The 23,160-nt window shown below is 37.7% G+C and overlaps 1 long non-coding RNA gene across 1 annotated transcript in view; it reads left to right on the forward strand.

Annotated features, from left to right (window-relative positions):
* The first annotated feature begins 3,286 nt into the window (after nucleotides 1-3,286).
* LOC138161451 (uncharacterized) overlaps nucleotides 3,287-23,160 on the forward strand; it is a 157,541-nt gene continuing 137,667 nt past the window's right edge. Inside the window, exon 1 of the long non-coding RNA XR_011168363.1 lies at nucleotides 3,287-3,360. This is a non-coding gene — a long non-coding RNA (uncharacterized lncRNA). The remainder of the gene's footprint in view (nucleotides 3,361-23,160) is intronic.

The raw sequence follows: 23,160 nt of genomic DNA on the forward strand, positions 1-23,160 counted from the left end.
ATTCCCTTCTCTAGTTCTTTTTTCCAGATGTGGAAACTGAGGCACATAGGCTTAAGTGACTTGCTCAGGGTCACAGAGCTACTAAGTGTCTGAGGTTAAATTTGAACTCAGGTCTTCCTGACTGCAGGCCTGATGCACTATTCACTGTGCCACCCAGCTAAATATTGTGATCTTAAGACTTGTCTGGCTCTTGCATGACTGTATGTATAATGGGTATCAAATGTCTCGCCTTCTCAATAGGTGCAGGGAGGGTTGAGGGAGGGAGAGAATTTAGAACTTAAAAAAAAATTTGAAAAAGACTTGTCTGGCTCTTTGTTCCTTAGCATATGAGCCCTTCCCCTTCCTGCAACACTCCCTATCCCTTCCCCACATACCCCATGACCCAGTAGTCTGATGTAGCCTCATCTTCAGATGATTAGTTTTAAATGCATAACATATATAAGTTTGAAAAGGAAAACAATTATTATTAAATGAAGTTCTAAAATACATATTTTTAAAGTTAATTGTTCCCAGGTTAAAAACTCCTGTCTTGGATAGTCTGATGTTCTGTCCTTCTCCTTTTCATATAATTGCTGCCTTTCTTCACTAAGCCTTGTAAATTTTATACTAGCCTGGACAGGATTTTTCTGTCTTGTCCTAGGGAGTATCATTACCTAGTGAACTGCTCAAGGAAGCTTGCCTCTTGGTTAGCTGGGTAAGAACAGAGAAATCAGCCATCATCTTCTCCTAGGAGAGCTAACTAGTCTTGGCTCTCTGTGATAAAGCAGAGCCTTCTAACCTCTGACTGAGATGAAGATTGTGGAGACCCACCTTCCCCCCTCCCTTAACGTTGGGAAGTGATCATGGCTGGTGATTGGTCTGTGACTCCCAGATGACCAAAGAGCAAATAAGTCACTTATCAGGTCAGGGATCCCAACTGATTTCTTCTAGCTACTTTCTCTATAGCATCCAAGTATGGAAACATTGGGGAAAAACATCTGCTGGGTCATCAGTTTCGAATTGGAACCTAAAAATTGGATAGTGCTGACGGAGCATCAAATATTGCTGAAACAAAAATTGAACATCACTTCTCTCCTTCACACACCATGTTCTGAACAAAAGCCGTCAGGAGCCCATCCTTTATGATCTTGTTTCTGAGGTGCTAATTCACAAAACAAACAGCACATGTTACCCCAGGCACCATCATCTTCCAGGGACTCTCCCAAGCTGCCCATATACCATGAAATGGGTTGAGGCCCACAGAAAGCTCGAAATCCGTTTCAGAGCCAAATGGCTGTAGGTACTAAGGAATTATGCTCTGAATAAAACCTTGGGGAAAAAAAAAACAAACATGAGATGCCAAACAAAGCATCTTAAAGAAGCGATGAGAAAGTACTTAAAAGGTTTAAACCACCAAGTAGAATTCAAATGATGTTTGTGTGTATTCACAAAAAGGCTGTGGAGAGAATGATCGATTGAAAAAGCATTAATATAATCATGGTCATCATTATATTAACTTCGCTCTACCAGTCCCCACTGTATCCAATCCATTCCCAAGTCTTGGCGATTCACTTTTCAACCTCCCTGGTAGAAAGAGAAAAATAGGAGAGCTGTTTATTCACACACTCACCATCTTAGTCAGGCACCATCACCTCTTCTCTGGTTACTCCTGGTTTACTTTTCTGGTTCACTCATTGCTCTTCCTGCTTCCAAGCTCTCCCCTCTCCAATCCGACCTATGTGCCGCTAACTGTAATCTTTCATGCGGGTTTGGCCACATCACTGCATTACTCACTTATTGCTAGTTCCCTTTTGCCTTTCCTTCTGAAGCTCTGCTTGATTGCAGCCCCATGAAACAAGATTCTCCCTGGTGTCCCTTCCCCCCCACCCTTTTTCCAGCTTCTTTTTGCCAGTGGTTTTCCCCCATTAGATTGTAAGCTCCTTGCCGGCAGGGGATCTCTTTCTTTTTCTTATGTATATCTCTAGACTTTAACACAGTTCCTGTCACATAGTAGGTGCTTATTATCAGTGCTTAATAAGTTGAATTGAATTCAGGATAAACTATAAACTCTCCAACTTGGTATCTAATGCCCAAACAGAATCAAACGTGGGGACCTTTAAAAACAAGCCTCACTAAAATTACATGACCAATCACAGTCCCACAGGGTTGAGTGCTGATAGATCCTGAATGGAGGAATGGCCAGCTGCCCTCTAGGCACTTAACTCACCAGGATGAGAGGAGTTGGGAGAGTGAGACCAAAGGGAGGGCTACACATAATCAGTGCTTGAGAAACACTTATTGAATAGTTAATATGAACATTATAATATAGATGGGCTACTGTCTGAAGTGCAATCTCCTGATACACTTGCAGAGCTAGGAAGACACTCTCAAAGCCCACTGACTTGCTTTGAGAATACCTGATATACACAAGCTTGAAGTTGTGAAATCAATTGATTCATTTTATGACATTTTACCTAAGGTTTCCCTGAAGAACTTAAAATATGATTAGACTTAAAACTCAATAGTGATTGCTTTGGTACTCCATCATCTCATGGAGGTGAGCTGGAGTTCACAAGGACACTATTGGTGATAAAACACAAGCACTGCTAAGTCCTGACAAGGTAGAAGGGCCTGGTGATGGAGGTCACTATGCGGTCTAAGAGCCAGCTGATTTAGGCTTGGAAGGTCACCTCACCTAAGGCTTGCCCACTGGGGAAGAAATTTGCTTAACCACCAAAACTCGTGCAGATATGTGGCCTTCTATGGCATAGGCAAGGATCATGAGTGCAGAAAATGGGGGGACACCCACATGGATGAAATCAGACATTCCTCAAAAAATAAAGCATTGACTTATACAGGTGATAAACACTCCTCCCCTCCCCTTTATGTCATATCTCACAATTGCATCGCCCTTTAAAGTTTTTAAAGTGCTTTTATATTGATGCCCTCATTTGATCCCCCCAACAACCCTGTGAAGTTACTAATGATGAATGGTAATGACAATAATAGCCAGATATAGCACTTTAAGTTTTGCGATGTACTTTAGAAATGTTATCTAATTTTATCTTCTCAATGATCCAGGGAGATAAGTGATATGATTATCCCCATTTTATAGTGAGAAAACTGAGGCTGAGAGAGGTAAGTTATTTGCTCAGAGTTGTTTAGCCAAGTGAACATTGGAGGCAGTGTAATGGTAATGGGAAGTTGAAAATCTTCCCTGCTTTGAAAATAAACTCTGCACCCTAATAGCCTGAATGTAATCACGTGGAACCTATGGTGGGAGGAGTTTGCTGAAGGGTAGAGCAGAGCCCACAGGAAGCTGGGAGTCAGAACCAGAGAGATGGTGGGAGAGAGAGGATACTCAGGCAAGGAGTTAATCAGGTTTGTGAGTAAAATATTGATCTTGTATTGGTTTGTGGGGAGGCTTACAGATGATGTGGCTCTCTGCTATGTTGTGGTGTATTAACTTTTATGTTGCTATGATGGATTCTGTTTCGTGGTATTGAGATTTGGTTTTCCGGTGTCTGAATAAATGTTTTGCCTCTGTCTTTTATATGAAGAATCTGCTATATTTTGTGATTGAGAACCATGTGGGAATATTTATAGTCATGGTCAGTGCTGATGCATTGGCACTATAGGCAGGCATTGAATGTAGCTCTTCCTAACTCAGTTCAGAATGCTGTCTACTGTGCCACCCATGTGTTCTGTGGAATACACAAAATGAGGAACTTTGTGCTTTGGTCATTTGAGTTCCAAACCAATATTGTTCTGATTAAGTACAGCTCTGCTATAAAATAACATGCACTTAGCACAGTGCCTTGCACATAGTGTACATAAGGTCCAGGTGCCTAATAAATATATGTCAAATTGAAAATACCCCAAGACATAGACAGATTGCCAAGATAATGCTCAAATATTCGAATAAAACTGAAGTCTTATAGATGTGGGAATTCCCTCCCATGATGCAGACTGTAACCCAGCCATAACTGTCTGTCCTGTGTGACTCTTGCCCATTTCTTCTCATTGATTTACCATAGGAGGGTCTATCCACCATGATGAAAGTTTTTTTTTCTCTTTCTCTTGGAATTGTGAAAATAACAGTAGATGAAGTTTCCCATCGGTTATCCCTTACTTACCACTCGGCCAATCTATCTTCTACCTTGAGAAAATGGCACTTCTGTTTTGAAGCTATGAAAAATATATGAGGATATTCTCAAGGCCCTTAATTACTGATTAAATATTACGACCCACCAGTTCCTGTTTCTTAAAGCACTAAGAATGATGTTCTGATCCACACCAGTCTGATAAAATGGTTTCCCAACAGGTCTAGTTGAATGGAACCTTCGCCATTAGGTCCTGTGAGTTGGAGATTCTTGTGATAAATTTGTTATAATGGTAGGGTTGGGAAGGGGACATTTCCTTCATTAAAACTATGGTATGGACGTTGGTCATAAGGTAATAAGTACAGAGTGGAAGAGTCTGTGAAGGGTAGAACTGAGGTCTTCTGCATTCTCCCAACATTTTCAACTGATTTAAATCCAACAAATCTGTTTCAAGCACATTTTTACACACAAACCTCCTGGAGAATATGTAAGACTCCAGTTTGGGCCTTTGGCATCAAAACCCTTTAGGAGCTCCTTTTCTATAACTTGTAGCTTTAATGACCTGAAGAAGCATTCTCTGATTTCTTCCAAATTAACCAAAAAAAGGAATCTTTTTTTTCTCTCTCTGAATTTGCTCTTCATTAGCCCAAAGTTCTGTTCACTGAAGCTTAGATTCAGACTAGAAGTACTATCCATAAAGACAGTCCCTCCAACTTCCTTACCTGGTCCCTCCCTAACAGCTTCCTGACTGGAAAAGCTGGAAAGGTATCACCTGTAATTTACATATTCCTCTTAGAACTCCCAGGCAACCACCTGCTTTGGCTATAGAATTTCCAGAGCTAGTGTTTGTTTTTTCTTCTTTCTTTTAAACAGAACTTGTGTTTCTTATCACAGAATATATTTTAATAACTATCACACAATAAGTACAATCAAGTTGTTTGCTTGTTTTTAACAGAAATAAGCCCACTTTCATGATAGAGACTTTTTATCTTTTTTAGCCTTTGACCATCACTTGTGGTGCTGAGTTTCTTATGATGGCTACCAATAAGAAAATTACTTTGATTTGTTTCCAACTTAACTAATTTTGGATTTCAGAGTGTCAAGGGGTCTCGGTAGGATTGAATGTGATTCTCTCCCTATACCGTCAGAGATGAGAATAGCTTTAAACCATTCCACCTTTCTGACTTCAGGGTTGAAATCATGAGCAAAGGAAATCCTGAATGTTGGCTCATATAGAGAATAGACCTTTGACTTGTGCACTCCCCTTTTAGGTTGTACTCACAACAAAAAGGTTGAGTTCTCTCTTACTCTCCCAAAGGCTTAGTCATCCAGTCAATAAACATCACACACCCCAGCAGTTTGTCCAGGGGAGGGAAAGCGAAAGGAACACACATTTATCAAATGCCTACTGTGTTCTAGGCTTAGTACTTTACAAATATAATCTCAACAACAATAATAATAAAATAATGATAGTTAACATTTATATAGCGCTTAGTGTATACCAGGCACTGTGCTTTACAATGATTATTTTATTAATAATCATAGCTATAAAAGACATGAAGAAAGACGCTATCTGCATCCAGAGAAAAACCAATAAATAATATATATACACCAATAAATAGTGTTCATATATATATATATACACAATACATAGGATATACATAGTATATATAGTTATATATAATGATTTTACATTTTTATGTATATATATGTTTGTGTGTGTGTCTAATGGTAGCTATCTCTAGGGTGGGGGAAAGGAAGAAAAAAAACAGAAAAAATTACATGATAACTTTATTATATATTTAAAAGGAATTTCAAATTTTACACAATATATTTGCAGTTTCATGTACATCTTTTTCATTATACTATGTTATGAAAATGCTAATTTTATTCCATAAATTTAAAATGAAACAAATAAACATTTTAAAAATAATAATAATGGCTAACATAAAATGTTTACTATGTGACAGGCATTGTGCTAAGTACTTTTACAATTATTATCTTATTTAATACAATAACCCTGACAAGTAGGTGCCACTATTATTCCCATTTTATAGATAAGGAATCTGAGGCAGACAGGTTAAGTGAGTTGCATATATTCACACAGTTAATAAGTGTGTGATGCTGGATTTGAAATGAGGTATTCCTTACTCCAGGCCCAGTTCTCTATCCACTCTTGCATTGATTTACCCAGGTGGAAGATTCTCTTTCAGAATGTAATTTTTTTGTTTTTGTTTTTCTGGCCCTAGACTTCAACATCATTTGCAGTTGGACTTCTGGGTCCTTTATGACAGTTACCTTCTCCTTCATGGTGGATTGGGAAATAGAACTGAATTGACTTAAGAGAACGACTTGGATGGGGAAAGTATCACCAAAGATATAGTTGCTTCCAATGGTGAAACTTTTAATTAACAGAATGTCAAGTTTCTGACATCCTGATATCTACTTAAAAAAACAACAATTTTCCTTTCCATATTAATTTAAATATTTTTAGGAATTAATATGAAATGTGGGATAGAATTCAAATTACTAAGATTTGTTTGATTTTTCCTGAAAAGAAGACTTGAAATCATTGTTCAAAGCAAAGTATATGATATTGCTTTAAAAAATCATTGTTAACATGGTGTTAGGTTCAGCCTCTCATTTCCCATCATACTTCATGAATTATGGTATTAGTGTTTTGTAAGACTTATTTTGTGGCTGCAATACACGAATTTGGGGGAAATGCCCAATAGCAGTCAAAATTAGAGTGTGCTGTGAATTCCAGAGTGATGTCACCACAATCTTGTAATGATTCTGCTACCCAGTAACTCTGCCATCCCACACTGTGTGTCTAATTTCAGACCAGACCTTGTCGTTACCTTCTATGTGACTGTATAAATATATATTTGTACCTAAGAGATAGGAGTCTATAACTCCTGGTTGAAAGTCTCTATTTGTAGGGAAAGTTTCCCATTTTGCTCTGATAGCTATCCTCTTGGCTTTCCCAGATGCAGAACTTGGCACATCATTTTGGATTTGCTCATGTGCAGTGGCATCATGTGATAGAAGGACCCAGGTATGGCTGGATTTATGAAGAGCACTGGATTTAGAGACAGAGACCCAGGTTAAAGTCTTAGCTCTGATATTCACTAGCCATGTGACTTTGGACAGATCATATCTGTCTGGATATTACTTCATTTGTAAAGTGTAGGGAGAGAAGAGTTGGCCAAAGTGTCTTCCAGCTCCAAATCAGTGATCCTTGGTTCTCAACTCAGAAAAAGAGGAACTATGGGGTGATGAAAAGCTTTGCTACACATTAGATGTGTGATCTTGGGCAAATTGCTTAATCTTTCATAACTTCAGCTTCTTCACCTCTAAAACTGGAATAATAATATTTCCTCATAAGACTGTTAATAGGAAGATACTTAGTAAACTTTCTGCATCTTTAGGCCTTTCTTCCTGTCAATCTACCACTTTCTCATCTTTAGAATTTTTACAAGAATATTTTATGCATATGTAAAGGATAACTTAGATGAAAGCTTAAGAAAACAATAGGCAGGCCTTAGTAAGGGCATCTAGATGGCACAGTGGATAGATAGAACATTGAACCCAGACCCAAGAAGACCTGAGTTCAAATTTGACCTCAGATACTTGCAAGCTGTGTGACTCTGGGCAAGTCACATAACCCTGTTTTCCTCAGTTTCCTCATCTGTAAAATGAGTCGGATAAGGAAATGGCAAACCACTCTAGTATCTTTGCCAAGAAAACCTGCAATGGGGCCACAAAAAGTTAGACATGACTAAAATGACTGAATAACAACAAAAGTTCTTAGTAGATGATATTTTATGTAGACCATGTCTTCCATAACAAAATTCAGCATGAAATGTTTAGAATTGATGATCCTACTTGACTTTGCCATAAAAACTCATCTCCATGACATCAACTATTATTCCAGTGATGTTGTATGACCATGAATCATGGAAGCGTGCAATCTTAGAAGAATCACTATTTCTTACAACTCAAAGGCAATGTAAACTATGTGTTGCGTCTAAGTAGTCAATAGCATTTATTAATGATGAATCATGAATGAGAAATGACATAAAACATCAAGGAGATGAAGGCAAGGATGTGGGCCAACCACATGTTGAGGACAAGAGGTGACCCTGAGGACAACCTGAATGTTTCACTGACCTTCATCAAATATTAAAGGGACTGGAGGATGACCTTCAAAGCAGTGGGCAGGGTCTCTGTGGAGAATTTATGGAAAGCCACACACAAGAATCCCAGAGGATAAAATTATTTGTTTTGGTGGAAGGAGTACTCACACTGATGAGGTCACACATACACTCCAGTAGTGACTTAATTGAATAAGTATTTGTTAAAGTAAATGTGGCTCCAATAGCCTCTGCAATGAGATTCTACTAACTAGTAAATAGACTCTTTTTTTCCCACTAGTAATATCTATCCAGATTTTAAAATATGGCTGAATATTTCATCCCCTAGGCTCTAGATATTATTGAATAATTATATTTGGAGGGGCTTTTTCTTATTATCAGAAAGAATGATGCATAGTGGATAGAGAACTGCCCTTGTAATGAGGAAATTCTGGGTTCAAGTCCCTTTTCAGACACATAAAGACTCTGTGATCAATAGTGACCGAGTGAAAAGTTATTTAATCTCCTGGTGCTCTAGGCAGCCATGGATTTAAGAAAGATTCTGCATTTGTTTGTGTCTGTATGTACACCTGGAAGTTTCCAGTGCTTTACAAATATTTTCTCATTTGGTCCTCACAACACCCTGGGAAATAGGTGCTGTCATCCTCATTTAAAAAATTTAATATTTTATTCCCCCAATTACATTTAGAAACAATTTTTGACATTTTCTAAAAAAGAATTTCAAGTTCCAAATTCTTTCCTGCTCTCCCCATCTCCCTTCATTGAGAAGGCAAGCAATTTGATACAGGTTATATATGTACAGTCATGCAAAACATATTTCTGTAATATCCCTATTTTGTAGGGGAGAAAACTGAGATAGACAGATGTTAAGTGACATGCCCAGGGTCACACAGAGAGAAAGTATTGGGCTGGATATGAATTCAGGTCTTCCTAACTCCAGCACTTTATCTACTGCACCACCCAGCTGCCTTGATATGGAACCTGGGAACACCAACATTGCTGCATTTCTGATATTTCTGTATTGATTATATTTTCATTTGTGACTTCAAAAAAAAATGTGCAGCAGGGGGAATGATCATCACAGCTGTTGACTTGGGCATTTTGGTTCCAGTGCTTAAGTTTATAGTCACTCTCAGGGTGGTGGGCACAGGAATATTGAACAGCAGCCCACTGTGGGGTTCCAAATGAAGACGTGGCTGGATGCGTCCACTCCTTTTGCAGAAATGCTTTTGGAGCAAAAAGAAAGCCTTTAGGAGAGAGGATCCTTCACAGCCACATCTCCTTGTTTGCAAAACGGCTGCGGCATTTTTGTTTACCTGGTAGGTGGCCTCTCCATGCCTCTATGAGACACTGCATGAAAATATGTTTCCTTATGTCTGATGGAAATTTGCTTTTCATCACCCGGGACGTGCTCTTTTTTGTTCTAATCCTAAGTGTTAGGAGGACAAGCCAGCCTCTGCTTCCATTGCCATCCACTTTTTGTTGGTGTTTATAATTCAAACAAATCTTTTCACAAACCACCATTTTCTCCATAGAGATAGGCTTATCCCTCACGGTTTTTTTTTGTTTCCGTTTGTACCTCGTCAACTAGCAGATATGCCATAAAATGTGATAACTGGATTTCATCTATTTTGCCACCCCCTAAGAATTCATTGCCCACAGTGTTTCAACTGCTGTTAGAAAAGACATTTTAATTTTTGTGGCACATTGATGGATAACTGGGCTCCCTGTTCACATGGCCTTCTTTGAATAGGACTGCTGTTTGCTTAGTCCCAGATCCCCTGAAGATACTACACAACTCCCTGTATGAAATAAAATTTCCCCATCCCAAATAGTAATAGCCTCAAGTTCCTAAGAGGACAGAAAATGCATATAAAAGCCATCCGGTACCAGGATCAGAGAATCAGAGGATTTAGACGTTGAAAGGGACCTTGTTGGTCATCTAGTCCTGCACATGCTCTCCAAAGAATTCTCATGACATAGTGCCTAACAAGTGGTCACCTAACTTCTGCCTGGAGAAGCCCATTCCACTTTTGGACAGCTTGGATTTTTAGGAAAGTTTTTTTTTTTTACCCCCACTCTGACATAAAGCTTGATTTTGCCTGTTTGCAACTACCACCCACCGTTCCTACTTCTGCCTTCTGGGGCCAAATGTATTTAATCCCTCTTCCACACGACAGCCCTTTAAGTACTTGAAGATACCATCATATCCCTCCTGAGTCTTCTTTTCTCCAGGCAAACCATCCCCCATTCTTGTAACAAATCCTCATGCAGTTAGATGGGATATTCCACAGTAAAAGGAGTGCTCTTGTAAATGTGGCAAAACTGTGGAAATCAGAAGAGACAAAAACTGGAGAAAGTTGTCTGATTTGGTTTCCCTTCAGTAACAAAAATGAAGTCAAGGCAAAAGGGGGGACGGAGGGGCACAATGATGTCTACAATTCTGGAGATGAGGAGGCACTCCCTCTCCTGTGGATTATTATTTAAGAAATAGGGCATACCCTTCTTGCAGGCAAATTTAAATACCATGAAACTTTAAAGCCAAAGTAATACAATAATGATCATCAACATTAAATAATATCAAATTTTCTTGATCCTGGTAACCCATCCAAATGTCCATGTAATTAGAATATTTTATCTTAACTCCTAGCTGTTACGTGTGGTCATCTGGTCCCTGGAAACATCTTTCCTTGGAAATTCTGGAATGGGCCTCTTTCTCAGGGCAGCTCTGGAATGGGCTCCTCATAGTAGATAAAATTCTCTGGTTCCAAGTGATTTGCAGAGATTCCCTATTTAATGTTCCTAAAATTTGCTAGTAACAATTAAGTACAATCTCCTAAATTTGGTTTCCCAGTAACTAGTTTATGTGGCAAAAATCAGCTCCGATCTTATGGAACTAACCTTATTATTGACAGAGCTATAAGAACTTCTAATTAGGAATCCACAATTCTTCCAAAACTTCAGAGGATTTGTTTATATATATATAGCACTTACTCTTTCTATCATTACCTGAACCCTAACCAGAAATAGAGCATGTCAATGGGATGAGGGAAGAATCATAAGAAAGGATCTATGAGGGCTTGACTTGGAAAATGAGCCCTTCTGTCTCTTAATATTTTCAGAGAGACTTAAAAACAGGAAAAAATGACTCAAATTTTCTTTAATATTATTAATACAATTTTGCATGTAAAATCCTTGATCCAATTTTGACAATTTATTACTGAGACATACTCAAAGACTTCATATTCCATTAGAACCATTTGTAAACCAATCATTCACACACATATGTGTATGTATATATGTATGCATATGCATATGTGTATGTGTATTTCCTAGTTCTTAGAGAAAACAGTTTAATCTCTAATCTTGTTGATTTCTCAAGGTGAGATTTATTTAATACTCCATCAAAATGTAAAACTTTTGCGTCTTTATCCTGTCCTCTTTTTATGATCTATATTATTCTCATGCCAAAGGATGAGATACTTTAAGAACCAACCTTGTACATAATGTTATACATATAACATTTAGCAAGGGCATGGCAAGCCAATGAACTCATTTACCTGGTTGTTTAGGATATGGAGATGACCACAGATTCAAATTAGAAACAGTAAGGTATTTTATACTTGCATCCTATTATAATAAGAGATATATTAGTATTAATCTATTTATTAATAGATTCAGTATCATAATGACAGTTCCTCAGGGGATATTACTTTCTAGCAAGGGTTGGTGGCCTATAATATGCATACCAAAGACATAGAATAGATGGGGGTGGAAGTTTGGGCATCTGGGGGGGGGGGCGATTATGTACCTTTGAGCCCTGTACTTTAGTAAAAAGAACATTAGCTTGGCTACTTGTAGTCTGTATGATCCTGGGCAAGTATTCTTATTTCTCTGGGTCTCATTTTATCACCTATAAAGGGAGGGGGTTAGGCTAGGAAATCTGGAAAAGCTCTATAGCCATGATTCTATGATACTTTCCTGGTTCATGATGATCTTGTTATGGTCCTGAGCATTTCCCCCTCAGTATCATTCATCTTCCATGTCTTCTCAAAAAAGTACAAGAGGAGAAATGGAAGGTAAATTGGTAGAATGATAAAGATAGAGAAATAGAAGGAGGATTCTGAAAAGGCATGTGAATTTCTACATGAGGTTCTTCAGCATGAGATTCTATAGTCAAGTGTAGTGCCAATGCAATATTTACAGCACCCACAATCACGATAAAGACTGTGCCTTTAAGTATTGCATGATCTTCAAGCGTAAAATATAACAAACTCTACAGATAGAGGAGAGAACTGAAGCATTTATTTAGACACCAGAAAACTCAATCCCAAAACCAGTAAGCCAATTCCATCATAGTACCAATGATATTCAGAAGCCATAACAGCACTGAGAGCCACAGCATCCTTCAGCCTTCCCACAAACCAGTACAAGATCAGTATCTACTCATGAGCCTGCCTGACTCCTTGCCTGAGCATCCTCTCTCCCCCACCATCTTGCTAGCTCTGACTACCAGCTTCCTGTGGTCTCTGCTTCCCTTCAGCAAACTTCTACCACCACAGGCTCCATGTGACTATATTTAGCCTATTAGGGGATAGAGTTTATCTTCACTGCAGGGAAGCTTCCTGTGGGCTCTGCTGCACCCTTCAGCAAATTCCCTCCATCACATACATTCAGCCTATTAGGGGGCAGAGTTTACTTTCAAAGCAGGGGAGGGAGATCTTCAAACTCCCCTCTAGGTCTATTAAAGGGCAGGGAAGATCTTCAAATTCCCATTCCCATTACACCGAGGCAAAGCAGAAGTTTTGATGGTATCCATTTCACAACTGTTTGCTTAGTTCCGGATCATTTGAAGATGCTATAAAATTCCTGTATGAAATATATCTCCCTTACTCTTAAGTAGTAGTATCCCTAAGTTCCCAAAACTACAGGAAACCTACAGAAGAGACATTAGGTGCCAGGATTACAGAACCACAGAATTTCAGAATTGAAACAGACCTCGATGGCCATTGAATCCAACCCATATCTTCATCCTCTCCCTACAAGGAATCCCCATTTTAAAAATAGTTATTTCATTTTTTAATTTATGGAATAAAAAAAGCATTTCCATAACATAGTATAATGCAAAAAGATAATTACAAATAAATTATGTGCAATTTGCTATTTCTTTTAAATATATAATAAAGTTATCATGTAAATTTATCTTTTTTTCCCCTTCCCTCCCTGTCCCTGGCCTAGAGATGGCTATTAGACACAAATATGTTTGTTTGTGTGTGTGTGTGTGTGTGTGTGTGTGTGTGTGTATAATCACACTATCCATACTTCTATTTATTAATTCTTTCTCTGGACACAGACAACATCTTCCTTCATATTTCGTCTCTAGTTAATTTGGGTATTTATAATAGTCAAAATGACTTATTCACTCAAAGTTGTTCTTAAGACAATAACAACATTCTCTTGGTTCTGCTCATTTCACTCTTCATTATTTCTTGCAAGTCTATCCATGTTTTCCCAAGATCTTCAAGCTCATCATAGCATACCCATCTATTGGTCATTTAGCTTCTGTTTAAAGACCTCCAATGAGGAGAAATGACAGAATTTCAGAATTGGCCAAGTCTTCAGTGGTCATTTAGCCCAACACATACATGAAAAGACATCCCCACTCCAAATACTAGATGGTTGCTCATGGAACTTTTGTTTGAATACCTCCTATGAGAGGGAAGTCACCAGCTCCTGAGGTAACCCATTCTCTTTTTGGATATTCCAATCCTTAGGAGAATTTTTCTTTTCATCCTGACCTCAAGCCAAAATTTGCCTCTTTGAAATGTCTGCTCATATCTCTTAGTTCTGCTTTCTTGCATTAATTCAAATAAATCTAATTCTTCTTTCACAGGACAGATTTTTTAATACTTAAAGACAGTTTTCATGTCCCTCTTTAGTCTTTTTTTCCTCAAGACTTCTTTTCTCAATCTCTGATTCCTTAGATGACCTTTATATGGCATAATCTTGAGGTCCTTTACCATCCAATCTTTCTTCCTCTAGATGTTTTCCAGATCATTAATGTTCTTTATAAAATGCTGTATACAGACCTAGGGTTGACCATATTAGGACTATCGCATATGGACATATGGCAGATTGCTTAGGTATAGAACTCTCAGGATCCACTCCTGAATACTCCATCCCTTTGCCAACTCTAGCTTCCAGAGTAACACACAGTAGCCCTCCTCCTCATTCTGGTGAGGTGTACTTGGTACGCTGGGGTGCCCTTTACTTTGCTTCTCTATATGTCAGGAAACAGTTGGGGAGAGAAGTAAAACTTTTCATTTATGGAGCACTTGTAGTATACTTGACCTCATCCAGTATTGAAGTCCAAAGTACTTCACGACATCGCATCACCATTTCTTGCACCAGTGAGAAAATAGTCTTAGAGGAGCCTAGTGAACCTGTCCAAAGGTACAAGAAAATGAGTAATGGGATCAACAATGAAGGTATACTCTCTGAATCCCAATATAGTAGTCAGATACATTAGGCCCAAATATAAAAATGAAGGAATTTTTTAAAACAAACAAACAAAACATCTCCCAAATAGGCTTGCCACAGGTAATCTGTTTCAACAGAAACCATGACAACAGAAAGAAAGGCCTTGTCGGGTTTTTTAGAGCTTTCCTTTCTTGATGTGTTTATCATGCTGTGACCTTGGCAAGAATAGGAGGTAGAGGAAAAAAAATAAAAGGTTTCCTTATATTGCAGAAAAATTGTACCAATATAAGTGGTTAGCATTCTTTTTACACCCATCAATTTAATTGTGGAGACCCTAATTCAAAGCTACATGTGGGCAAATTTTGTAGGAACCCGAAAGAAGATTGAAACGTACTGTAGGCTACAGCAGTGGTGTACGCCCATTACATTCCAGATGACATCAACTTGGCTGGCAAGAGTAGGAATTTGGGATGTGGAGGAGACCAGGATTAAAAGTGATCTTGGAAAATTAAAGGAATATGGAAAAAAAAAACCCAATGTGTTGTAATAGAGGATGAGTTAGAGGAAGAAAAATGGATTACTGCCTCATTAATCTGTATTTGTGTGACTGGTAACCTCAATTATTTGGAAGATCACTAATTACCAGAGGCATCAGAGGAAAACAGTTACATAAAAGTTAATGCACTATATATACCCTCCCTGAGTCCCTCCCCATATATTCCAGGCAGGAAGGACTTAGAACTAAGTATAAAATTTAAGGTATTTTAAAAATAGGATTGGTAATCTGGTTTTTCCTTGTACAACTGGTACTAAATTCCAGATTGAGATGGATGTGGGTTGTTATGGATGTGGGTAAAATTCTGCTAGAAGTGGAAACTATTGAAAAGTGATAATGATTAGATGAATAGATATTATCGTAGTTAACACAAATAACCAATTACAAATCAGGTTAGGGTTAGTTAGTACAAGGGTGCTAGTCTGTTATATATTTCAGTATCTTCCAAGACATATTGGATAATGCATTGACCATGAATTCGTAACATTATACGAATGTGCTTAACTGTAGATAGTAGGTTCCAGATGGGGGAATTGGTGTTTCTACTAGAAACCCATTGGATGATGAGCTCATGCATGTTGGAAATCTTCTAATATGTTAGAAAATTTTAGGTAGTAGATTCCAAATAATGGGAAAGGTGAGATATTGCCACTAAAAGCTGAAACACAAGAAAGTCATAGCTGATAGGGAGGAGAGAAATTAGTTAATGCAAATATCTAAAGGGATTAGTTAATACATTGTGTATTGTAACATCCCTCAAGTCATGTCAAAATTGACCTGGAATCAGCAGTATTACCTTAGAATACACAAGTAGATAAAGTAATATTTGCTTCTTTTTTTTAACTTTAAAAATAGCTTTTAAATTTTTATTGATCTTTTGTTTTTCCATCATCTTGATTTTTGAATATATCACTCCTCTCCCTAACACACAAAGTCATCTCTTATAAATGATTTTTTTTGCCTTTTTTTTGAAGGGCAATTGGGGTTAAGTAACTTGCCCAAGGTTACACAGCTAGTTATTTTTGTGTGGGTGTTAAGTGTCTGAGTCTGCAACCAAACCCGGGTCCTCCTGACTCTGGAGATGGTGCTTTTACTCACTGCGCCACCTAGCCACCCCCATAAATGATTTTTTTTCCCAAAGGAAAGAAAGAAAAAGGAAGGTACTTAGTAAAACTAATTGACATAATTAACCAAATTTGCAATTCCTTCTCTCTCCCTCATATCTGAAAGGAAGGAAGGAAAAAAAGATACATTTAAAATTTATTCTTTGGGAACATTGATCATTATGGTTAGCCAATCATTTAGGCTGCACACAAATAGTTATCCCTTCTACATGGAGATCACTGTAGTGGTTTCAATATCTTGTGGGTTGGCATAAGAAATTAAATGGGAATTTTTTGGGAGTTTTACAGGAGCCACAGATGATATGCAAAGGTCATCGGACAACAGAAAAAGTTTAGAAGCTCAGAAATGCATAAAATATATGTGTAATATTATATGGTATCAACATGTTTTACCTTTTAATACCATAATAATTCAGGCTTCTTCTCTGGTATGTAGAGAAGGCCAAAATATTTTACATGACTCTTCCAGATCATGGGATTGCCATACCCCTAACCCCTAGAATGTGAAAGAAATAACTGTAGATTGTTAAACTTGTAGTCAGGAATGCCTGAGTCTGAATTCTGCCTCAGATACACTTAACTAGTTGAGTGATCCTGGACTTGTCACTCGACTCATTCTCAATTTCCTCATTTGTAAATGATAATGGCACCTACCTCATAGAGTTGTGATACTCAAATGAAATAATATTTGTAAAGTGCTTTTCAGACCTTAAAGCCCTACATAAAAACTAGCAATTAAAATGATTTTCATACATTATCATAGTCATCGTGTAAATTGTTCTGGTTTTGATTTTTTAAAAAAAAATTTGCATTAATTTGCATAAGTGAAGTTTCCACCTTTATGTCCCCTCTTTCTTAGGCACAGTAGTATTCTATTAGATTCACATTTCAAAATTTGTTTAGTCATTACTCAATTGATGGGCATTTACTTTGTTTCTACTACTTTGCTGTCAAAATGACCTTTTTTCTGACCTCCTAGACAGATAAAAGAAGCAGAGACAGGAGAGTTGAGAAAAGGTTCCTCCTTAACTTTTTTTTCCTTTTCATAATACTCCCCAACCTCAACTCACAATTGTCATGAATCAATTACCAACCATTTATTAATCACCTTCTCCAGTCAGGTATTATGTTAAGTACTAGGAATTTTTGATCAGTCATTTCTTTCATGTCTGACTCTTTGTGGGGTTTTCTTGGCAAAGATACTGGAGTGGTTTGCCAATACCTTCTCCAGTTCATTTTATGTATGATAAAACTGAGGCAAACATAGGGTTAAGTGTAACACAGTTCACATAGCTACTAAGTGTCTGAAGCTAGATTTGAACTCAACTCCTCCTGACCCCAGGGTTGGTGCTCTATCCACTACTCCAACCAGCTGCCGTCCTAGGAAAACAAAGACAAAAGCAAAACCATCTCTACCCTTAGGCAGTGTAGGCAGGACAGAAGTACTTCTAGCCCAGCCACTTTCCTCAGTCCCAAGAGCTTGAAAGGGTTCCTTTCTGTTCATTTCAAAAGCTTGGAACTGACCAAGCTACAGCGTGACTTTTGCTCCAGTGAATAAAATGACAGATTGCTAAATACTGTGAAAAATTTCCTGTCCTACTATTGATCCAACTTAATCTTAGTTATTATCACCATAAAGAAGCTCTTAGGCTTTAGAGCCTCCCTACAGTAAAACCAGGGGCAGCCGGATGGTTCAATTCAGAAAGATCTGAGTTCAAGGTCAGTCTCAGACACTTGCTGAGGAAGTCACTTCATGGCTGTTTGCCTTAATCCACTGTAGAAGCAAATGTCAAACCACTCCATTATCTTTGCCAAGAAAACTTCATAGACAGTGTATTCCATGGGGTTATAAAGAATTAGATACCACTGAACAACTCAGGAACAGAGTTTGCCTTGGGTGGGCTGGACCTGATATTACTTGGCCATTATTACTTGGCTCATTTTGGAATATCTGGTTACCTTAATGTTGAGAATGTAGAAATCATGATGAAAAAATTCTATCATACTCTTCACTGATTAGACCCTCATTAAAATAAATATAAAATAATATAAACCCCTTATTAATTATATTAATTAATATATAATAATTGTATAAGAAATATAAAATAATATAATAATATAAAATTAAATAAATAAAATAAAATTTGGGATTCTATAGCGGAAGAGGAATTAGGGATCTTGGGAGGGAAATATAATTAAAACAAATGGATAATTTGGATATGAATGGGATGAAGCTGACATAATTGTAAGGAATAACTAGTGCAGTAGATGACAAAGTTAGGATTCCAAACTGACTTGACGGGTTAAAATAGTGGGCTGAATCTATGAAATGTAAGTTTATGGCAAAATGTGATTGGAATAAATGTAAAGTTTTGGACTTGAATTAAAAAAACATCCCCAAGTCCAAGGTGAGAGAAGTATGGCTAGAAAACAGCTCATTTGAAAAAGATCCTGTCATTGTGATGTAATGGAAACTCAACATGAGTGAACACTGGGATGTGGCCACCAAGAAAGCGAATTCCATCTTGGTTTTATTTAAGGAGCCCTTTGTGTCCAGGCCTAGAGAGGTGTTAATTCTACCATACTCCACCCTGATCAGAACACATCTGGAAGACTGTGCATAGTTTTTCTCACTGCATTTTAGAAATCATATTGATAAGCTGAAGGAACATTCAGAAAATGGCATCCAGGATGGCAAAGGACCTAAAGTTCATACCATATAATGATTCAGTTTCCATCTCAACTTACATTTTTGGAACTGTCAAATGTACAATAACAAATTTAGAAAATGTCTTCACAAAGATAAAAAAAAAACCTGTTCATACTTTTAAAAATACCACACATCCTATCACCTGTTTTAGAGGAAGATTAATAGTTCCTCGTCAAAAAGCAGGAAGAAGATTGATAGATGTTTTTAGAGAGAAGGGATATAAGTTTGAAACTGACAAACACTTTTGGAGCAGAGATTACTTTATTCCACAATAAGAATGGCTGCTAATGGGTACTTGTCATTGGTTCTGCTGAAGGGAACCAAAAGTGTTTTCCTTTTGGAGTCCATGCAACTTCTAAGATCTGAGAGCAGAATCAAAAGGTTGTCCATTGGCTATATCTGCATGAATGAAACCAACAATCAGTTTGATAAGGAAGCACACGGCAAATGGCTGAGTTATATGGATTTGTTTATTTAAAAAGGAGAGGGTAATGAATATTTCCCTCAAGATAAGGGCGTTGCTACAGGACATTATAGAATGGTTGTTTATATCAGGGCAGCTAGGTGGCTCAATGGTTAGAGCACTGGGCTTGCCATCTGACTTATCTTCATTAATTCAAATCTGGCCTCAAACACTTACTAGCTGTGTGACCCCGGGCAAGTCATTTATCCTGCTTTACCTCAGTTACTCAATTGTAAAATTAGCTGGAGAAGGAAATAGCAAAACATTCCAGTGTCTTTGCCAAGAGAACCCCAAAATAGGGTCACAAAGAGTCAGACACAACTGAACACACATATCATATCTGTCCTTTAGGGGCCTAGACTTACTGATTAGTACAGATTATTCAGAGAAAAAAATAATTAACATATCCCTTCAAGTTGGAAAAGAAAAAAACATAGTACCTATAAAATCCCAAGCAGAACACAAGCTGGTGGCCAGAAGTTCACATTAGAAGTTTGCTGTCTTTCATAAACTAACAGACAGCAAATCTGTCTACTACAAACACAGACCTAAAATATCCTGAGAATTTAACAGATAAACTGTACTGGGAATGAAGCATTATCACTGAAGAAATTCTTGATCACAATTACTCAGACATTACATTAATCCATAAAAAATTTAGATGTTGCCATACCAAATAGCTATGATTTCCAAGCCACATGGAATGAAAAGCTTTTAAAAATGTATTAGGACATTGAAGAAGAAATAAAAATCACAAGGGAAAATGAAAAAAAAAACCCACCATAACTTCCATGTTATCCTACTTACTACTGGAGTTGTCTTAAAAAATTTCAATGTTCTTACCAAAGGTGAGGTCACATTCCAAACGAAAGCAGTTATAGCTACTTGTCCAAAGAACATTAAATGTAAATAGCAATATATTCTAGGACTGTCTGTATCTGAACTCCATGGAGTACAATGAGAAGAATATACTACTACTACTACTACTACTACTACTACTACTACTACCACCACCACTATCACTACCACCACTACTTTGTTATGATAGAAATACACCACTGGTTTACTGAATGAAACTGATATGACCTCACCACTGTATAGAACATAAGAATTACAAGGGTCTGAAAGTGGAACCAAAAGGCATTTCATAGCCAACATTTATTTGAAATTAACACACAATATGTTGACAAATATTCACTGAACAAATAGCCGAGTCAAGTGGATCTGCTTACAGACACAGAGGGATTGATGATAATGATACAGTATCAGCTTATTGCTAGAGGAAGGAAGAGAAACCTCCTTCTTAAGGAATCTGTAGTTATTGAATTCAACAAATAAAATAGTAGAGCAAATAAAGCTATTGCCCATAATCACCCTGATGTAACATTGACCCACAAAACTTTAAAAATGTCTTCAATATTTGTTGTTATGGTGAACACATAACCTCCAAACAATGTAGAATAAAAAGTTCTGTAAATATAGAGACGCATCAGAAGAAATCAAAACTATGTGGGAGTAAGAAGAAATTTGTATTACTCTCCCCCTTCATTGTCCTATTATTAAAGCTGCCTTGAAGTTTTTTTAAGGAGGAAAATGTAAACTTGGAAAAGCTCAATAATTAGTTACTGAAATAAAATAGGAAGCATTGCCTTGGAATGTAATAAGTTCCTTCTCTTTGGACATCTGGTAAAGACTAAACCTACCACTAGTCAAGTGGGGGAGATTTCTATTAAGGTATGGGTTGGACTAGATGATATTTGAGGTCCCTTTCAACCTCAAATTCTGGACTCTGCTTTTGTGTTTAAATGGCTAATAAATAAGACCTGTAAGAAAAGGTGAAAGTAAGGTGAAGGAGATCATTCAGTAGTCATAGTAGTCAGAGAAATGAAAGGCTGAAAGAAAACTTAATAAATAACAAGAATCTAATCCTTTCCACTGTGTTTCAGCTGCCTTTTTCCTTCTCTTACTATGGGTTACTGCCATTGATACCTTTTTCCTGCCATGCATCCTTCTCTGGACTTTGCCACTACACCCTTAAGTGGGCATCTCTCCCCCTGCTTTTAGATCTCCCCCATTAGAATGCAACCTCCTTGAGAGCAGGGACTGTTTGTTTTTGCTTGTATTTGAACTCAGCATAGTACCTGGTATTTAGCAATCTTTTAATAAATGTTTGTTGACTTGTTGACAATGGTAATGATAACAGTTCTATGCATATAGCATAATAGTGCTTTCAAGATTGCAAAGAACATTCTATACATTCTCTGAGCTTCACAAAGAGTGAACAGCTTTTGCTTGAATCGTCTTAGGAAGATTCTGAAGATTATCTTGCATGACAAGGTACTGAACACTGAAGTCCTCTCTGGAACTGAACTGCTGATCATTCAAACACTATTGCAGAGGTGAAACTCTGATGGGTTGGCTATGGAACCTGAATGCCAACTGCACACTTACCTTAAAGACTATTTTATGAAGAACTCAGACAGGGCAAGTGCTCACACATAAGTCAGAAGAAATGGCACAAGGACACTCTCAAGGTCTCCCTGAAAAACATTATTATTGATTGAGACATGGGAGATATTGGCATGGGACCATCCAGCATGGAGAGTCTATATCAAATAAGGTTCTGGGCTCTATGAGCAAAGCAGAATCACAAAGGAGACAATCCAGAGACATCTCCATCCCAAATGTTCTAACGGACTGCTTGTGCTTGACCTGTGGTAGAGCCTTCTGAGATTATATTGGATCGATCAGCCACAGCAGTACACATTGTCCCCAGACCTCATCATGATATCATTGTCCTCATTGAAAATGAAGGACTAACAACATCTAGGAAGTACTAAGGCAAGGGTTCATAACCTTTGGGATGTCAGAAGACCCCTTTTAGCAGTCTGGTGAAGGCTATGGAAGCAATAATGTTTTTAGATGCATTAAAATACAGAGGGGGTTACAAAGGACGCCAATCACATTGAAACATAATTATATATGTTTATATATGTGTGCATGTATGTATGTGCATAGATCTACACATGTATTCACATACATACACACATGCATACATACACAACTATGTACAGTAAGTTCATTTACTCCAGGTTAAGAATCTCTGTTGGTATCATTACACCATTTTCCAGATGAGGAAACTCAGGCTCAGAAAGGCTGGATGATTTTTGAGTAATCACACAACTAATGAATGTCAGAGATAGGATTTGACTCACGGTTTCCTTGCTGTAAACTCTTCACACAGAGGATGGTAGCCAACTGGTTTCTCTCAGTTTCAATGAGAAAAGAATCAAAAAGAAACCATTTTCCAACTATAGTATGGGGGATTTACATTACATTTAAGGGAGAGTTGCCTAATCAAAGAAACCATTGGACATTTCAGTGGGTCATCCAGACTGACAGAGGAATCCCATTTTCTCAAAGTCTAATAATGGATCAATCTTCTTCTGCCCGGAGTGGTTAAATGTGATCAGGACTGTGGCTTGGGCTGGGCAGAGGAGGAAACTCAACTCCCTCCACCACTCTGGTCTCTGTGGTTGGTGATGTCTGGGCTAAAGGGATATAATCCAGCAACATGATTCTCTCATC

This window comes from Petaurus breviceps, unplaced genomic scaffold (assembly GCF_028583685.1).
Source record: "Petaurus breviceps papuanus isolate PSGF00001 unplaced genomic scaffold, PetGlider_PUasm1.0 185, whole genome shotgun sequence".
Taxonomy (NCBI): Eukaryota; Metazoa; Chordata; class Mammalia; order Diprotodontia; family Petauridae; genus Petaurus; species Petaurus breviceps.